The sequence below is a fragment of the Buteo buteo genome, chromosome 9 (genome assembly GCF_964188355.1).
Source record: "Buteo buteo chromosome 9, bButBut1.hap1.1, whole genome shotgun sequence".
In the NCBI taxonomy this organism is placed as follows: domain Eukaryota; kingdom Metazoa; phylum Chordata; class Aves; order Accipitriformes; family Accipitridae; genus Buteo; species Buteo buteo.
In genome coordinates, this window is record NC_134179.1 from 40,069,665 (window position 1) to 40,083,622 (window position 13,958).

The 13,958-nt window shown below is 51.8% G+C and overlaps 1 pseudogene; it reads left to right on the forward strand.

Annotated features, from left to right (window-relative positions):
- Positions 1–2,340: 2,340 nt before the first annotated feature.
- Positions 2,341–4,720, forward strand: LOC142034996 (olfactory receptor 6F1-like; annotated as a pseudogene).
- Positions 4,721–13,958: the final 9,238 nt, after the last annotated feature.

A 13,958-nucleotide genomic window follows, 5' to 3' on the forward strand; every position in this document is an offset into this window, starting at 1 on the left:
GCAACCCTACCTGTGTCCCTTAGGTGGTCTTTCCATCTGCACACTGACTGCTGAAAGAGGGAGATGTTGCTTTGGGGGGCAAATAGGTGGGAGCACCAGGGGACCCTTCATCACTCTTAGAGGCATGGGAGGGTGAGACACAGTGCAACGAGTTCTCTTTCAGGCACTGCCTCTTGAAGCTGAGGAATCATAGAATCATAGAATAGTTCGGGTTGGAAGGGACCTTTAAAGGTCATCTAGTCCAACCCCCCTGCAATGAGCAGGGACATCTTCAACTAGATTAGTTTGCTCAGAGCGAACCTGAACTTGAATTTTCCCAGGGATGGGAAATCTGCCATCTCTCTGGGCAACCTGTTCCACTATTTTACCACTCTCATTGTAAAAAATGTCTTCCTTATACCTAGTCTGAATCTACCTTCTTTTAGTTTAAAACCATTAGCCCTTGTCCTATTGGAACAGACACTGCTAAAAAGTTTGTCCCCATCTTCCTTATAAGCTCCCTCTAAGTACTGAAAGGCTGCAATAAGGTGTCCCCGGAGTCTGCTTTTCTCCAGGCTGAACAACCCCAAGTCTCTCAGCCTTTCTTCATAGGAGAGGTGTTCCATCCCTCTAATAATTGTCATGGCCCTCCTCTGGACTAGCTGCAACAGGTCCATGTCTTTCCTGTGCTGAGGACTCCAGAGCTGGACTCAGTACTCCAGGTGGGGTCTCACCAGGGCACACATTGGAGTGCCTTCCCCCAGTCACCAAGCTCCTTCAGCATTCCCAGAGCCCTGAGGCTGAAGTAGCCCTTGTGTTCTGTGCAACACCCCTGCTCCCTACACACAGGCCAAGGCCTTCCCACAGCTGCAGACCCTGGGATCCTGTGGTGTGGGGGTTTGCCCTCACACAGACCTCATACACCACCAACACCACAGGACCAGGACAGAGGGCAGGGTCATTCCTACATGGGGTGAGGATGGGGGTGCACCTCTCCCCAGGCTGGGTTGTGTGGGAGAGAGGGCTGATGGTAACACAAGGACATTTGGGAGCCATCTGTGGGAAGCTATTAATACTTACACCATTCACCCTTCCTCCTCAGAGAGCCAGTCTATGGGTGAGACACCTTTCTTCCCCAGTCTAGTTACAATGGCATTTGAGAACTTGGGAAAATTTGAAAACCCTTGGGATGTTGAGACCAGTATGGTCCTATTGCTAGGAACTAGCATATTCCTGAATGTGGTTCAGCTCTTGTTTAAGGTTAAACAACTATTTTAGAAGATCACCCAGAGGTCTGCCCCGAGGCTGGATAATTATGAGTGGCAGGGTGCGTGTGGTAGTATGGGCAAATGCCTAGGGTGTTGTTGCAAAACACCTCCAGTGTTTTGGAAGTTCACCCTTGAACAAGTGCAGAATCCTGAAAAACTAGCAGAACATTTGGAAAATGACAATGAATGGAGCAAAGATGAGAAGCTTACCTGGAGACACCTGCTCTGGAGGCAGGGGAGATCAATTTTCCCCTACTCACCTCTTGACTTTGTGCTTAGATCTTACTTAGATCTTTACTTCAATGAAGACTGAAGACTTAGGCCTTAACTGCAGTTAGAGGCTCTGAAATGAGGTAGGTGAATCCCTTACCTTACTCCCTCTGTATTCATGTGTCCATAGTTGCCTTTAGTTATGTCCCACCCTGGAGGTTTCAAGACCACATTACTATCCAGCACCAAATACTTGACACTTCCAGTCTCTTGGGCATAGCTATTTCAGACACCTCCTTCGTGTCAGCAAATGGCTACACAAGAGAGCACTGAGTTCCTGACAAGGTTCACATACCACAGCTGCAGGCAGGAGGCAAACACCCAGCCTGACAGCAACTTTAGAGAATTGCATTGCTGTTCTTTAATTGGCCTGTGTGAAGAGAGAGCATTATCCACCTCTGACAAGCCCATGAGATCCCCCAGAGATCAAACTCCCTGTGGCACACAGAAGGAAAACAGAAACTTGTCTCCTAGGTGTGGCCAATTTGAGCTTCAGTGTGTTAATGAGGTGGGTGTGGGGATGTTCTTATGCTAACGATGCTGGTGACTCTCTGATGTATGCTCTCACTATATGGAGCTGAATTGGAGAGACTTTACGCTGTGTGTGTGCACACGAGGATCCCCTTTGTGGAAGTACAGTGGTGGCTGTGAGGGGGAAAGAAAATCGGGAGCCCAGGCTGTCAATACCTGCTAGGTAAATGGAGAGGAAATAACGTCAGGCAATAGTGTACAGCTTGAAGTGCATTGGCAAGGGGAGAGCTGTTCATCCACACTTGTGACATCACTGCATCCAGAGCTCCTCCAATAAATCAGCCTCTTTCCAATGTTCTCCCTCAGTGAAGGAGACCATGGCTTCATGGCTTCAACTGCAGGATGGTGCATGTAGAGATGTCTTTTGGATCATTTCCATCGGCTGAATTGGTGAGTGAAGCCTGCCCAAGAGCTCTAGCATAGACTTCCAATGCTTTGCATGTTTAAGGAGAGCTGGGTTTAGGGGGTTTCCTCTGCTCTTTAGCCACATGAGATTTCTGGTATGTATTGCTAAGGAGGAAGAGAGGAGAGAAAGGGATCCTTCAGATGGTGGTTCAGCTCCATCTGTCTTAGACATTCACCTAAGAATGAGATCATTTCTGCCCTAGAGAACTGATCAAGAATCCTCCCTTGTCTGCAGGGAGGGCATAGATTATATCCAGCAATTCAGCTGGTTTCTCAGCAGAACTGCCTTGGTGGGGATTCACCTAAGAGGATTTTGCCTTCAACCACTGAGGCATGGATACGTCTGCCCAGGTTGAGATGTCCGACTTATTCATCTAAGCTGCTTGCTAGACTCCTGCCTTAGTCCTCAGAGACAACCTGGCACTTCTAAAGGGCTTTTAGCCATGCATATAAGACAAGCTAAGCCATGTCTCCCTCGTGCCTTTTCTCTGTCCATGGAGAAAGAAGGGTGTAAGCTGAGGAGGTGAGATAGGAGTATTTCGCTGTAGATCTTTCAGCTTCGTCAGCAGAAGTCCTTCCCCTGACTCTGAGATGGCAAAGTTACGGAGGTGAATCCTACCCCTAGTAGCTATTCTGAGAAGCAGACATTGGTGGAGGAAATGGAGGTATTTGAAAAGCTTCCTGTGCTGAGACTTGGAAGAAAGCACCTACACAAGACCATGAGTCCTTGAGTAATGACTGTCATACTAGCCTGTTGCCCTGTGTCACTGCCATCTCAGTCCAAAATTTCTTGTGATAAACTCACCTAGAAGAGGTGAGAAACTCTCTTCCAGTACCACATTGTCATGACAGTTTTCTCATCCCTCAGTCTCATTGGCTGAAATCACAACTCAGTATTGCCTGCCTTGAAGAGTGCAGGTAATGTCATTCCCTTCCTCTACAACAGCCTTTCACGTAGCTGGAGACCCTCATCCTGCCATTGAGTTTCCTAAATGGGATTTTCATCTCAGGGAAGCAATTGCATTCACCATGTTCTAAAGGAGATGCCTGCGCTTGATCTGATAAATAATTCTCCGCTTTCATTTGATGGTGTAGGCCTGACCTTCAGGGTCAGTTCTAGTTGTTCAAATGTGTTTCTGCAGCAAAGGATTTCCCTGACAATTTTAACTTAGGGTAGATGCCATTTTCCCATGCTCTGCACCAACTACTGTTGCAGGGATGGTGGTTTTGTTTCACTACTAGTGCATCTAGTAGTATCTGAAGTAGCATCTGAAGGACCAGCACAGGCATGCAAGCTCACAGAAACATTCCTCTCTTTGCAGATGAACCTCCACACTTGGGAGGACATGGCAAATGGGACAGGTGTGGAAGAATTCATCCTTCTTGGCTTCCCAGGCACGTGGCATTCTCGGGTCTCCCTTGTGGTGGTATTTGCACTGACGTACTCCCTGACAGTAATAGGCAATGCATGCATCATAGCTCTGGTGTGGATGAACAGCAACCTATGGACCCCAATGTACTTCTTCCTCTGTAATCTCTCCTTTCTAGAGATCTGGTACACTACGGGCATTGTTCCCAAAGCCATAGGAGTCATGCTGGGGACTAGCCAGACCATCTCCTTCAGAGTCTGCATCTTCCAGTTGTTTTTTCTTCTCTCCCTAGGCTCCACTGAGTGTTTTCTCCTGTCTGTCATGGCCTATGACCGCTACTTAGCCATATGCTACCCCTTGAGATACAGCTCCCTCATGAACAGTGGCCTCTCTGCTTGGCTAGCGCTCAGCTCCTGGCTGGGAGGCTTTCTGGTTGTCTCGTTGCTGGCCTTTCTGACATCCAGGCTGACGTTCTGTGGGCCAGATGTCATCAATCATTTCCTCTGCGATATAGATTCCTGCCTTGCCCTCTCCTGCAGTGACACATGGCCCGTGGAGCTGGCAACCTTCCTTGTCTCCATAATTGTTGTGGTGGCCTCCTGTGTGGTCACCCTGGTCTCCTACATATACATCATCTCTTCCATCCTGAGGATCCAGCCAGCCCATGGCCGAAAAAAGGCCTTTTCCACTTGCTCTGCCCATCTCAGTGTTGTCACAATCTGGTATGGCTCTACCATGTTCCTGTATGTCAAACCATCAGCCCAGAACTCCCTGGATCTGAACAAATTCGTGAATACCTTTAACACTGTTGTAACTCCTTTGTTGAACCCCTTCATTTACACACTCAGGAACAAAGAAGTGAGGCAAGCTATGGGGTGGGCTTTTCAGAAAAAGTGAAGTGCACCTGGGCATCACAGGTAGTGAGAAGCCACCAATTCCCCATTGAGCTGATGTCACACACAGCCATCTTAGGATGGGCTGAGCCTCACTTCTTATGCTCCCACCTCCCTCTGTTCATTCCTGAGTTAATTCAAAATGCCTCTGTACTGTTTTTTTCTGGGATAGAGTTAATTTTTGTCATAGCAGCTGGTATAGAGCTATGTTTGGATTTGTGCTGAAAACAGTGTTGATAATACAGGGATGTTTTTGTTACTGCTAAGCAGCGCTTACACAGTCAAGGCCTTTTCTGTCTCTCACAGTGCTCCACCAGGGAGTAGCCTGGGTGTGCACAAGAAGTTGGGAGGGGACACAGTTGGTACAGCTGACCCCAACTGACCAAAGGGATATTCCATACCATATGATGTCATTATCAGCATATAAAGCTGGGGGAAGAAGAATGAAGTGGGGGGAATGTTCAGAGTTATGGCATTTGTCTTCCCAAGTAACACTTAAGGGTGATGGAGCCCTGCTTTCCTGGAGCCCTGCTTTTCCTGGAGGTGTTCAACCTGCCTGCCAATGTGAAGTAGTGAATGAAGTCCTCGCGTTTTGCTTTGCTTGCGCACGTGACTTTTGCTTTAGTTATTAAACTGTCTTTATCTCAACCCACAAGTTTTGTCACTTTTATCCTTCTGATTCTTTCCTCTGTCCTACCAGGGGGGAGTAAGTGGGTGGCTGTGTGGTGCTTAGTTGCTGGCTGGGGTTAAACCACAACAGCCTCACAGTGCTCTAAAGACCAGTGCTTGGAAAGGGTCACAAATCCCGTCCAGAAATGGTTCTCCAACAGAGCTGGAGGAGTGGTCCTCCCACAGGTTTGTCTTCCACTTAGCAAAGTGCTTCATTTTGTCAGGGATTCATGTGAATCCCCTAAAGAAGTCCCAGCAGCTGGCTTACTGCTTTAGGAAATAGACATGTATTTCTCTGTTTAGTCTGATGTTTTCTAGATGTATCTATGCCCCATTCTTGTGGCTGTTTCATCAAATCATACTCTGGTTCAAGATAAAATTTGGCAATGTCTAGGTTCTCTACCTATAGTCATTATTCCTAGCATAAGACTGACAGCAAAATTTACATTCCCCTCCTTTTCTCTCTTCTGTATCTGAATGTATTTTTTATTAAAAATATGGAAACTGCTGTGCTTCAAGCTAGGTGTGTCAGGGTATTTCCACATCTAAAACCCCACATCAGTTTTTAACAGTCCATCGTTCCACCCATTTTGGGCTTTGCTGTGGAAACACTTTAACATGATCGGCAAAGACCCAAATCTGCAGAGCTGTGAAAGGCTGGGTAGCAAGTGTCTCCTTACCCTTATTGGGAGGACATTAGCACTTCCAAAGGGCACTTGCTTTTCCCCTTCCTACGGTTTTTGTTTCAGAATCACATTCTCAAAGCTCTTTGTTCTGCAAACTGACAGTGAAGGCAGTCCATGTGACCACTTCATAAGGAGGAGGCACCAACATGGCAGATACACCTTTATGAACAGTGTGGGACTGAATTCACCTGAGTGTAGAGCTCTCCAAGGGAGGTGATGGAGTCTGGAATGTCTTCTGAACGTCTTCTCCTCCCTTCTGGAAGCAATGGTGCTTCTGGAGGCGACTCACCAACCTCCCGTATTGACCTCTCCTTGGCCACTTGGCTCTTAGACCTGCAGCCAGGCCCAGGCACCAGTACCCAAGGACAGGCTGATGCCCACCCTTCTCAGCTGTGCTCTCTTTCTCAGTGGCATTTGGGAAAACCCTGGGAAATCCACTGAGGCTGGAGAAAGAGCCTGAGCCTGGATCTGTCCTCAGGTAGCCATTGCTGCTTGTCAACCCTGCTTTAGGGATGATGTTGCTTTTGGGGGAAGAATTGTGTCTCTGGATTGTTGAAGCCCTCTGCAGCCCTGGAGAGCAGCCAAAAGCAGGACCTGAAATGTCCAAGGCACCCTAGACACAGTGGAGTGCAGGACACTGAGGGCTGATGTCCATTCCTCATCAACGCTGTCTGAGACAATGCCCTCTGAGATGAACAGGGGCATGCAAAGCCTCCAACAGGGCTGGCAGAGCAGACCCATGCCACTTGCCAGAGGCAGGCCATTCTGGAACAGCAGTAGGTCAACAACCAAGTACTTTAGGCTTTCTCAGGTGAACTGGATGATACTTCATGAGCAACAGTCTCCACTTCATAGGGTGGGATCCAGCTGGAAAGCCAGTACCCTCCAGCTGAGCTTCCACATGCAGTGCTGGGGTGGGATTGCCTGAGAATAGGTCCCCAGAACCATTCCTGTTGCCTATGGGTGGAAACAAGTTCACTGAGAAGTGATTGCCAGCTGTTGGGCAGAGAAGCCAGCATGGACTCATGGACATAGGGGTTCCTTCCCATCTGAGCCCTGGCGATTTCCCTGAGAAGGAGAAAAGACATGAAAAAGGGTGGGACCACTCTCTGGCAGTGGATGAGGGTGGGAAGGGTTTGAACAGAGAATCTTGTCCAGCACCTGGCTGATGGGTCTTTTTCACTTGCTGATGCCCAGATGCGGGGCAAGGAAGGGCTCTTCCCTTCTTGGGCTACTATGGCCTAACGGCAAAACCATAAGAGCAGTTGTGCCTCCTACCACAAGCTTCGTTCTCCAGCTATGGCCATCAGCGGAGGCACAGGGAAAGGGAACAGGACAACGAGCTGATAGGTTACTTGCCCTGAGCCCTCACTGCTGTGTACCAGCCATTTTAAGCAGAGGGCATTTACAAGCCTGGCTTGGCTTGTTTACGGTGCAGCCTCCAATGACTCTGCCCCAAGTCAGGTTTCCTGGACTCTTTTCATCATCAAAGACCCTGGTTCTAGATGCAGCTGTCAAAGTCATGCTGGCATACACCTCATAGCAGCACAGGCTGGGGAGGCAGAAGCCCAGCCTCACCACAGTCCCCAGGTGCTGCGGCTGTGCAGGCTGAGCTTAGAGCTACAGACAAGCAGTGGCAGGGAGGGAACTGCTCCTCAGAGCACCCCTCACGTTTCTGTGCAGTGCTGCAAGCTGTGGGCACCAGTGTGTGCTCAGTGCACAGAAATAGGCAGCGCTGTCCTGGAGCTCGGCATCCCACACATTCAGAAGCACCTGGGAGGTCTCCACAGTCAGTGTAGAGGAGAATCTCCCTGAATCCTCACGAGATTTCCATTTGTTGACCCGCAGCAGCATCTGAGGGGACTGGGACTGGCGCTGCTGGTACCAGTAGATGATGGGATTGGCGGAGCTGGTGGAGAAATTGCAGTGCAGAGCTGTGCTCCCCCCTGCCTGGATGGTCATTTCTGCTGGAAACTGGAGCACAGAGTCCTTTTGGGCATGACCTGTAAATCCAGACAGGGCTTTCAGCTTTGCTTGCTTGTCTACCTGTCCATCTATCACTTCATCAGCTTGCTCACTGTCCCCACTTTCCAGCTCACTTTTCCTAGTCTCTGAAACGCTGAGCTGTTTGTCCCTGCACACTTCTTTCTGCAGGTTCTTGCCACTACTCACCCCCCAGATCATCCTGCTTTTCAGCAATACTCACTGGTCTTTCAGTCCACTGGTTCTACCCATATCTGCCTCTGATCTATGCTAACTGCTGGCCTCTCCTTCAGCAGCAGAGGACATGAACTGTTCCTCTCCCACCTCTGACCATATCTTCTTGCTATCTTCTTGCTAGAACAGTTCCTCCATATGACACACCGCATCCTCTGCTCTTCTGTTGACCTTGTAAGGCATTTCAGCTCTTCTTGCATTGAGTTAGCCTTCCCTCTCCTACAAGGTTTATGACCAACCCTACAGAGATTAGTAGCATTTTATCCAGTATGTCTAGGAGAGAAGCTCCTATACACCACACTGCTCCATTCCCTAGCATCTTTCCCTCTTTCAGGCTTCATGTGTATTAGCAGCACGTTCAAGAATGCTCAGTAGCTGCAAGTTTAAGGCGAGGTCTTATTCCTCCTCTGATGCCCATTACTCATGACATCTCCCACGTTATTTGCTGTACCCACCTGCAGCCCCTGCTCTGCCTACAGAAACACTCCCAGATCCCCCAGGCAAACAGGACTCACGTCTCCCCACTTCCACCACCAACTGCATAAAGTCTTGCCTCATTCTCCCCAGCCTGAAAGTCACATCTCACCAAAGTCTGCCAGTCCCACCAGTGCTGCCAGGAAAAGCAGGACTGTGTCACACTCTCCCTTCATGGGGTGCCCAGGGACCTGGCAGCAGGAGGGACCCAATGCTTGCAGCTTCACCTCTTCTGCCTCTGCCAGATCAGAGAGGCCTCCAAGCCACAGCCCAGAGGGTGGAGCAAAACTCTCTCCCTGCTGCTCCAGGCAGGCCTCTTTGGGTCTGTCCTCTAACCTCTGCCACAAGAAGGCTCTCTGGAGATATAACAGACTCATGGTTTAAATCCTGTCAATCAGAGGGACAGGCATCCTTTGTGAAAGTGTCCTGACATCAACCACCTAGCCAGCTGCACAGACCTGCACCCAGCTCTGCAGGAGATGGAGAAGGCACCCCTGCACCCACCCACATCCACCCTGTCCCTGGGACTGTCTGCATGGAGAAAGGACCAGGCACACATGGAGAAAGGACCAGGCACACACTGAAGTGCCTGGGCCCAGGTGTCGCACACTCCCTCCCTTTGCCTCTGGCCATAGAGGAGGAACCTGAAGAGAAACGTCTCGGTAAAGAGCATCTGCTGCAGAAACCAGCCGCACAGGGACAGACGCACTCCTGCACTCTGGCAGGGGGAGGATGTGGCAACACAGCTCTCTGCTGTACAGGCACTCCCTCTGCGTCCCTTCACCTACCCACATTACCCACAATCTCCAGCTGCTTGTCCCACCCTGGGCCCCAGAACCCCAATAGCCAGGCAAGCAAAAGGGCTACTTGATTTTCTTGTCTTCTGATGTCTGCTGCCTGGAGCAGGGCTCCTCTGCCACTTGCACCCAGGGCCCTATGCTCACACGGTTGGCAGGGACTGCAGGAAGCAGGTGATAGTGTAGCAGCCCCCATTCACAACCCCGCTCCCACAAGGCCTTCAGGGTCCTGTCTTTCAGTCGAGGCCATGGCAGAAGGACGGTGGGCTGCCCTCTGCTCTCCAATGACTGCAAACCTGCCAGGAGTCCCCTTGTAATACAACCATAGCTGCCACAACAGTCCCCAGCTGAGGCAGGGAAGAGGGCGGAACCTTTCCTCCCTGCCTCTGAAGCCTGTGAATATGCACTTTCACAGCTTCTACAGCCACGCAGGCCTCACTGGGGACTGGCTGGGCCCAGGACGCCATGGCCACAGGCCTCTTTCCAGCTCCCACTCACCTCAGACCTTCAGCCCCATAGGGCAACTTAGCAGACCTCTTTGTGGCTCACTCCTGAGGTCTGAACTTGAGTCTCAGATGTGTCTTTCAACAAGTGCCCAGCTCGAGCTCCTCTCCTATCTCCTGCACTTTGCTTCAACACCAAAGGCTCTCAACCCGAGGTTCAGGGGACTCCTGTGCAACAAGCCCTATGTCCCAAACACTAGCCACTGTGTGATACACTTGAAGGTGTCTGTGACAACCAGTATCTCCTTCTCGTGTTGGCGCTGAGGTAGAACTGCTGGCTCTACAGGATGCCTTTCCAACACCAGTAGGAGCATGAGAGAAGCGGCCTGTGGAGCTGGGGGATTGAGTTTGTAATTATGTGTCTGAGCCTGTTTACAAAGTTAACAGCAAGAGACCACATCTGGTTGTGGTTTGCAAAGAAACGGCTTGTATTGGCACTGTATCAGTTAGTTCTTTCTGTTCCAACAGGACCTGGTGATGTTCGTGGTCGGAAAGTGTAGGGTTTGGCGTTCGGAAGATCTCGCGATGGCACGGAAAGTTAGAGGGTCAGTCGCAGCCTTGTGATGTACCTGTAACCCCACCTCCCCTTGTTAGTATAAAAGGAATTAACTGCGCAATAAAAGGCGGAAGTTGGCGCTCACACTGTGTGTGTTATCTGTCTCTTTCCCTGGTCCGGGCCGCCCAGTGATCTAAGCCTGGCACCTTGATATGTACCGAACGCTACGTGATGGGTTGCCGTGGCGACGATGGAACTTGTGCAAGTGATTAGGGGGTTGAAAGAGTTGGCTAATGAGGTGGGTGCCCGCGGAACGATTAGGAGGGGCCCCACGGGCGAATGCATCCAATGGGTGCTGCGCCGGGGAGGGATGAGTTCTCCCACAGAAGTCTTTAGTCCCCCAAATTGGGGGGTGGTTCGGGATATGTTGATTCAGTCAAGCGCCGGTTCGAAAACAACGGGGGACAGTGCCCCCAGGGACGGTGGTTCAAGATCAGATGGAGTGGGTGGTTGTGGAGCGGGGCTCGCGGAGCGGTTCCTCTCTGACTGATAGCGTGGACTCAGAGGGTGCAGCGGAGCTGGGGGTTTTTCCGGTGGAGACGGTACCTGCGAGACTGGACGGACCCTCTCTGCGGCGTGCATGGGAGGAGTTACGGCAGGATCTTCTGAAGGAGTTGCGGGAATGCCTCCTGGACTGGGTTCCCGGCGGGGATGTTAAGGGGGATTTATACCGTCAGGTGAAGGAATGGGAGGAAAGAACGCCCCCGGAGGGGGAGCTCAGGAAGCTGAGAGGGTTAAAAACTGTAGTAGAGGGGGAACCACCCCCCAGCGAGGGAAACCAGGCGCCTTTGTCGGGAGAGCAGGCTGAGTTTTTGCCTGCCGAGCCTATGCAGGTTGAGCCTTTGCCTGCTGAGCCTTTGCCTGCGCAGGCTGGGCCTTAGCCTGCGGCGGCGGAGCCTTTGCCTGTGGCGGCCGAGCCAGTGCCTGTGGCGGCTGGGCCTTTGCCTGTGCAGGCCGGGCCTTTGCCTGCGGCGGCCGAGCCTTTGCCTGTGGCGGCCGAGCCAGTGCCTGTGCAGGCTGTGCCAGTGCCTGCGGCGGCTCGGCCTTTGCCTGCGGCGGCCGGGTCTTTGCCTGCGGCGGCTGGGCCTTTGCCTGTGCGGGCCAGGCCTTTGCCTGCGGCGGCTGGGCCTTTGCCTGTGCGGGCCAGGCCTTTGCCTGTGGCGGCCGAGCCGTTGCCTGTGGGGCCTGGCCCTGTTGAGCCTATTCCTGCTGCGCCATCAACTGTGCCATCTGCCGCTCCTGTGCTGGAACGGGTTAATCCCTCGGCTGGGCCCTTCCGAAACTGGCGCGCGGTACCAGCAGCTATAGACTCCGGTTATTCTGATGAGGAGAGGATGGATAGTGCGATATGGCGGCCATCGAGAAGCGCGCCACAGAGACAGGCAAGGGAGGGACAGGACGCCTTACAGAGGCATTGGAGGGGAGTAAAAAAAAAAAAAAAAGAGAGGGAGAGAGGCGTTTCACTGGAAAGTCCTTGAGAACTTACAGAATGCTGTGAGTCAGTGCGGAATCCACTTATTGATACAGCCAGTACTTGCTTTAGGTAAAAAGTGTGTTAAGCATACTTTGATTAAACATAGCGTGAGCGAGGGTATGCCTGTGTACAAACACCTGAAGGGCTACTGAAATGGGTTCCTAGTCGTATGATTCGTCCTGCCTTAACCTCGTAGTGTTTGAGTTTTCTTACAGATTGCTGTCATCCTGTCCTGGCTTGTGACACCTTGGGTATCCGGATGACATCCCTCTCAGAGTCCATCAATACGTGCCTTTATGGGATCCGACTGTCGGAACTCGCGGCCAGGAATCTAGGTGCCTCAGACATTAAGCCTTAACATCAGCGCACCAACGATAAGCCTTATAGAGTAATAGAAGTAACTCTTTCCAAGTCTTAACTTTCAATCTACCTCTTGTGTGACTTTCTATAAAGGAGCTCTTTGCTCTGCAGGGTAAATGGGGCATTTACGGGTGTTTAAGATAGAGTGTTTTAAAGTAGTTGTAGAGATACGTTTCTACTCATGGCACTTTATATCGTTATTTCTTTGTGTGGAATTGTTCATAACAATAGAAGCCAACTCGTCATGGGGAGGGGAGAGATGTAGGGTTCGGTGTTCGGAAGATCTCGTGATGGCACGGAAAGTTAGAGGGTCAGTCGCAGCCTTGTGATGTACCTGTAACCCCACCTCCCCTTGTTAGTATAAAAGGAATTAACTGCGCAGTAAAAGGCGGAAGTTGGCGCTCACACTGTGTGTGTTATCTGTCTCTTTCCCTGGTCCGGGCCGCGCAGTGATCTAAGCGTGGCACCTTGATATGTAGCGAATTCTACAGGAAAGAGATCCCAGGCCCTGCCCGTTGATCCGCAGCAATGCCCGGTTCGAGCACAAGGACCGAGGGCAGCCCGGCTGCCCGTGGGCAGGAGGACCTCTGCTGCCCGCCTCCCTGGGCAGAGCAGAAAGGCGCTGCTCCTCGCCGGGAGCCAGCGGGGCCGGCGGCTGCAATCGCTCCTTCCCGGCACCGCCGGCCACCGCCACCGCTCCGGTCGCGATTCCTCCCCGCTGTGGCGGGGGATGTCTGTCTGCGTCCCGGTGGGAGTGCGAGGGTGCCGGTGCCGATGCAAATGCCTTCCCACAGCTGCAGACCCTGGGACCCTGTGGTGTGGGGGTTTGCCCTCACACAGACCTCACACACCACCAACACCACAGGACCAGCACAGGGGACAGAGTGATTCCTACGTGGGGTGAGGACTGGGGGCAGCTCTCCCCAGGCTGGGTTCTGTGGGAGGCAGTGCTGAGTCAGGTGGTAACACAGGGACAATGAGCATCAGGACCAAGCCTACCTAGACCCAGTGCAACCATGGGTCCCAGCTCTGGCTCGGTTCCTGGCCCACGGTCCCTATGTGAGCTCTGGCCTAGCGCAGGCCTGCCCCAGCTCTGCCCTATCTGTGCCTGTGTCTGGCCTGGGCTACTGTTATCCTCCTGGCCTGGCCAGGCTCCTAGATAGTCCACGGCAGTCGCTGGCTGGAGCCTTCACCTTGTCCTCTCTTGAGTCTGGCCTTGCTCTGAGACCCAGCTCCAGGTCTGAGCCTGGGATTGAGACCTCCTACACATCCCTTGCCTAAATTACGGCAATGATCGGTAGATGCTTTGGGGGTAGAATTATCTCCTGTCTCAGACAGAAGTCTGAGGTGGACCAAGCTCTTTTGTTTGTTCTCAGCAGAGCCCTACACCAGGCAAACATTTCTAGGTGTTTACCCGAGCAACTGTCTCCCTCGGGCCCATGTTTATCCAAGACCCGTGAGCGTGGTGGTGAATGCACATCCTCATAACCAGCCTGGAGAGCACCG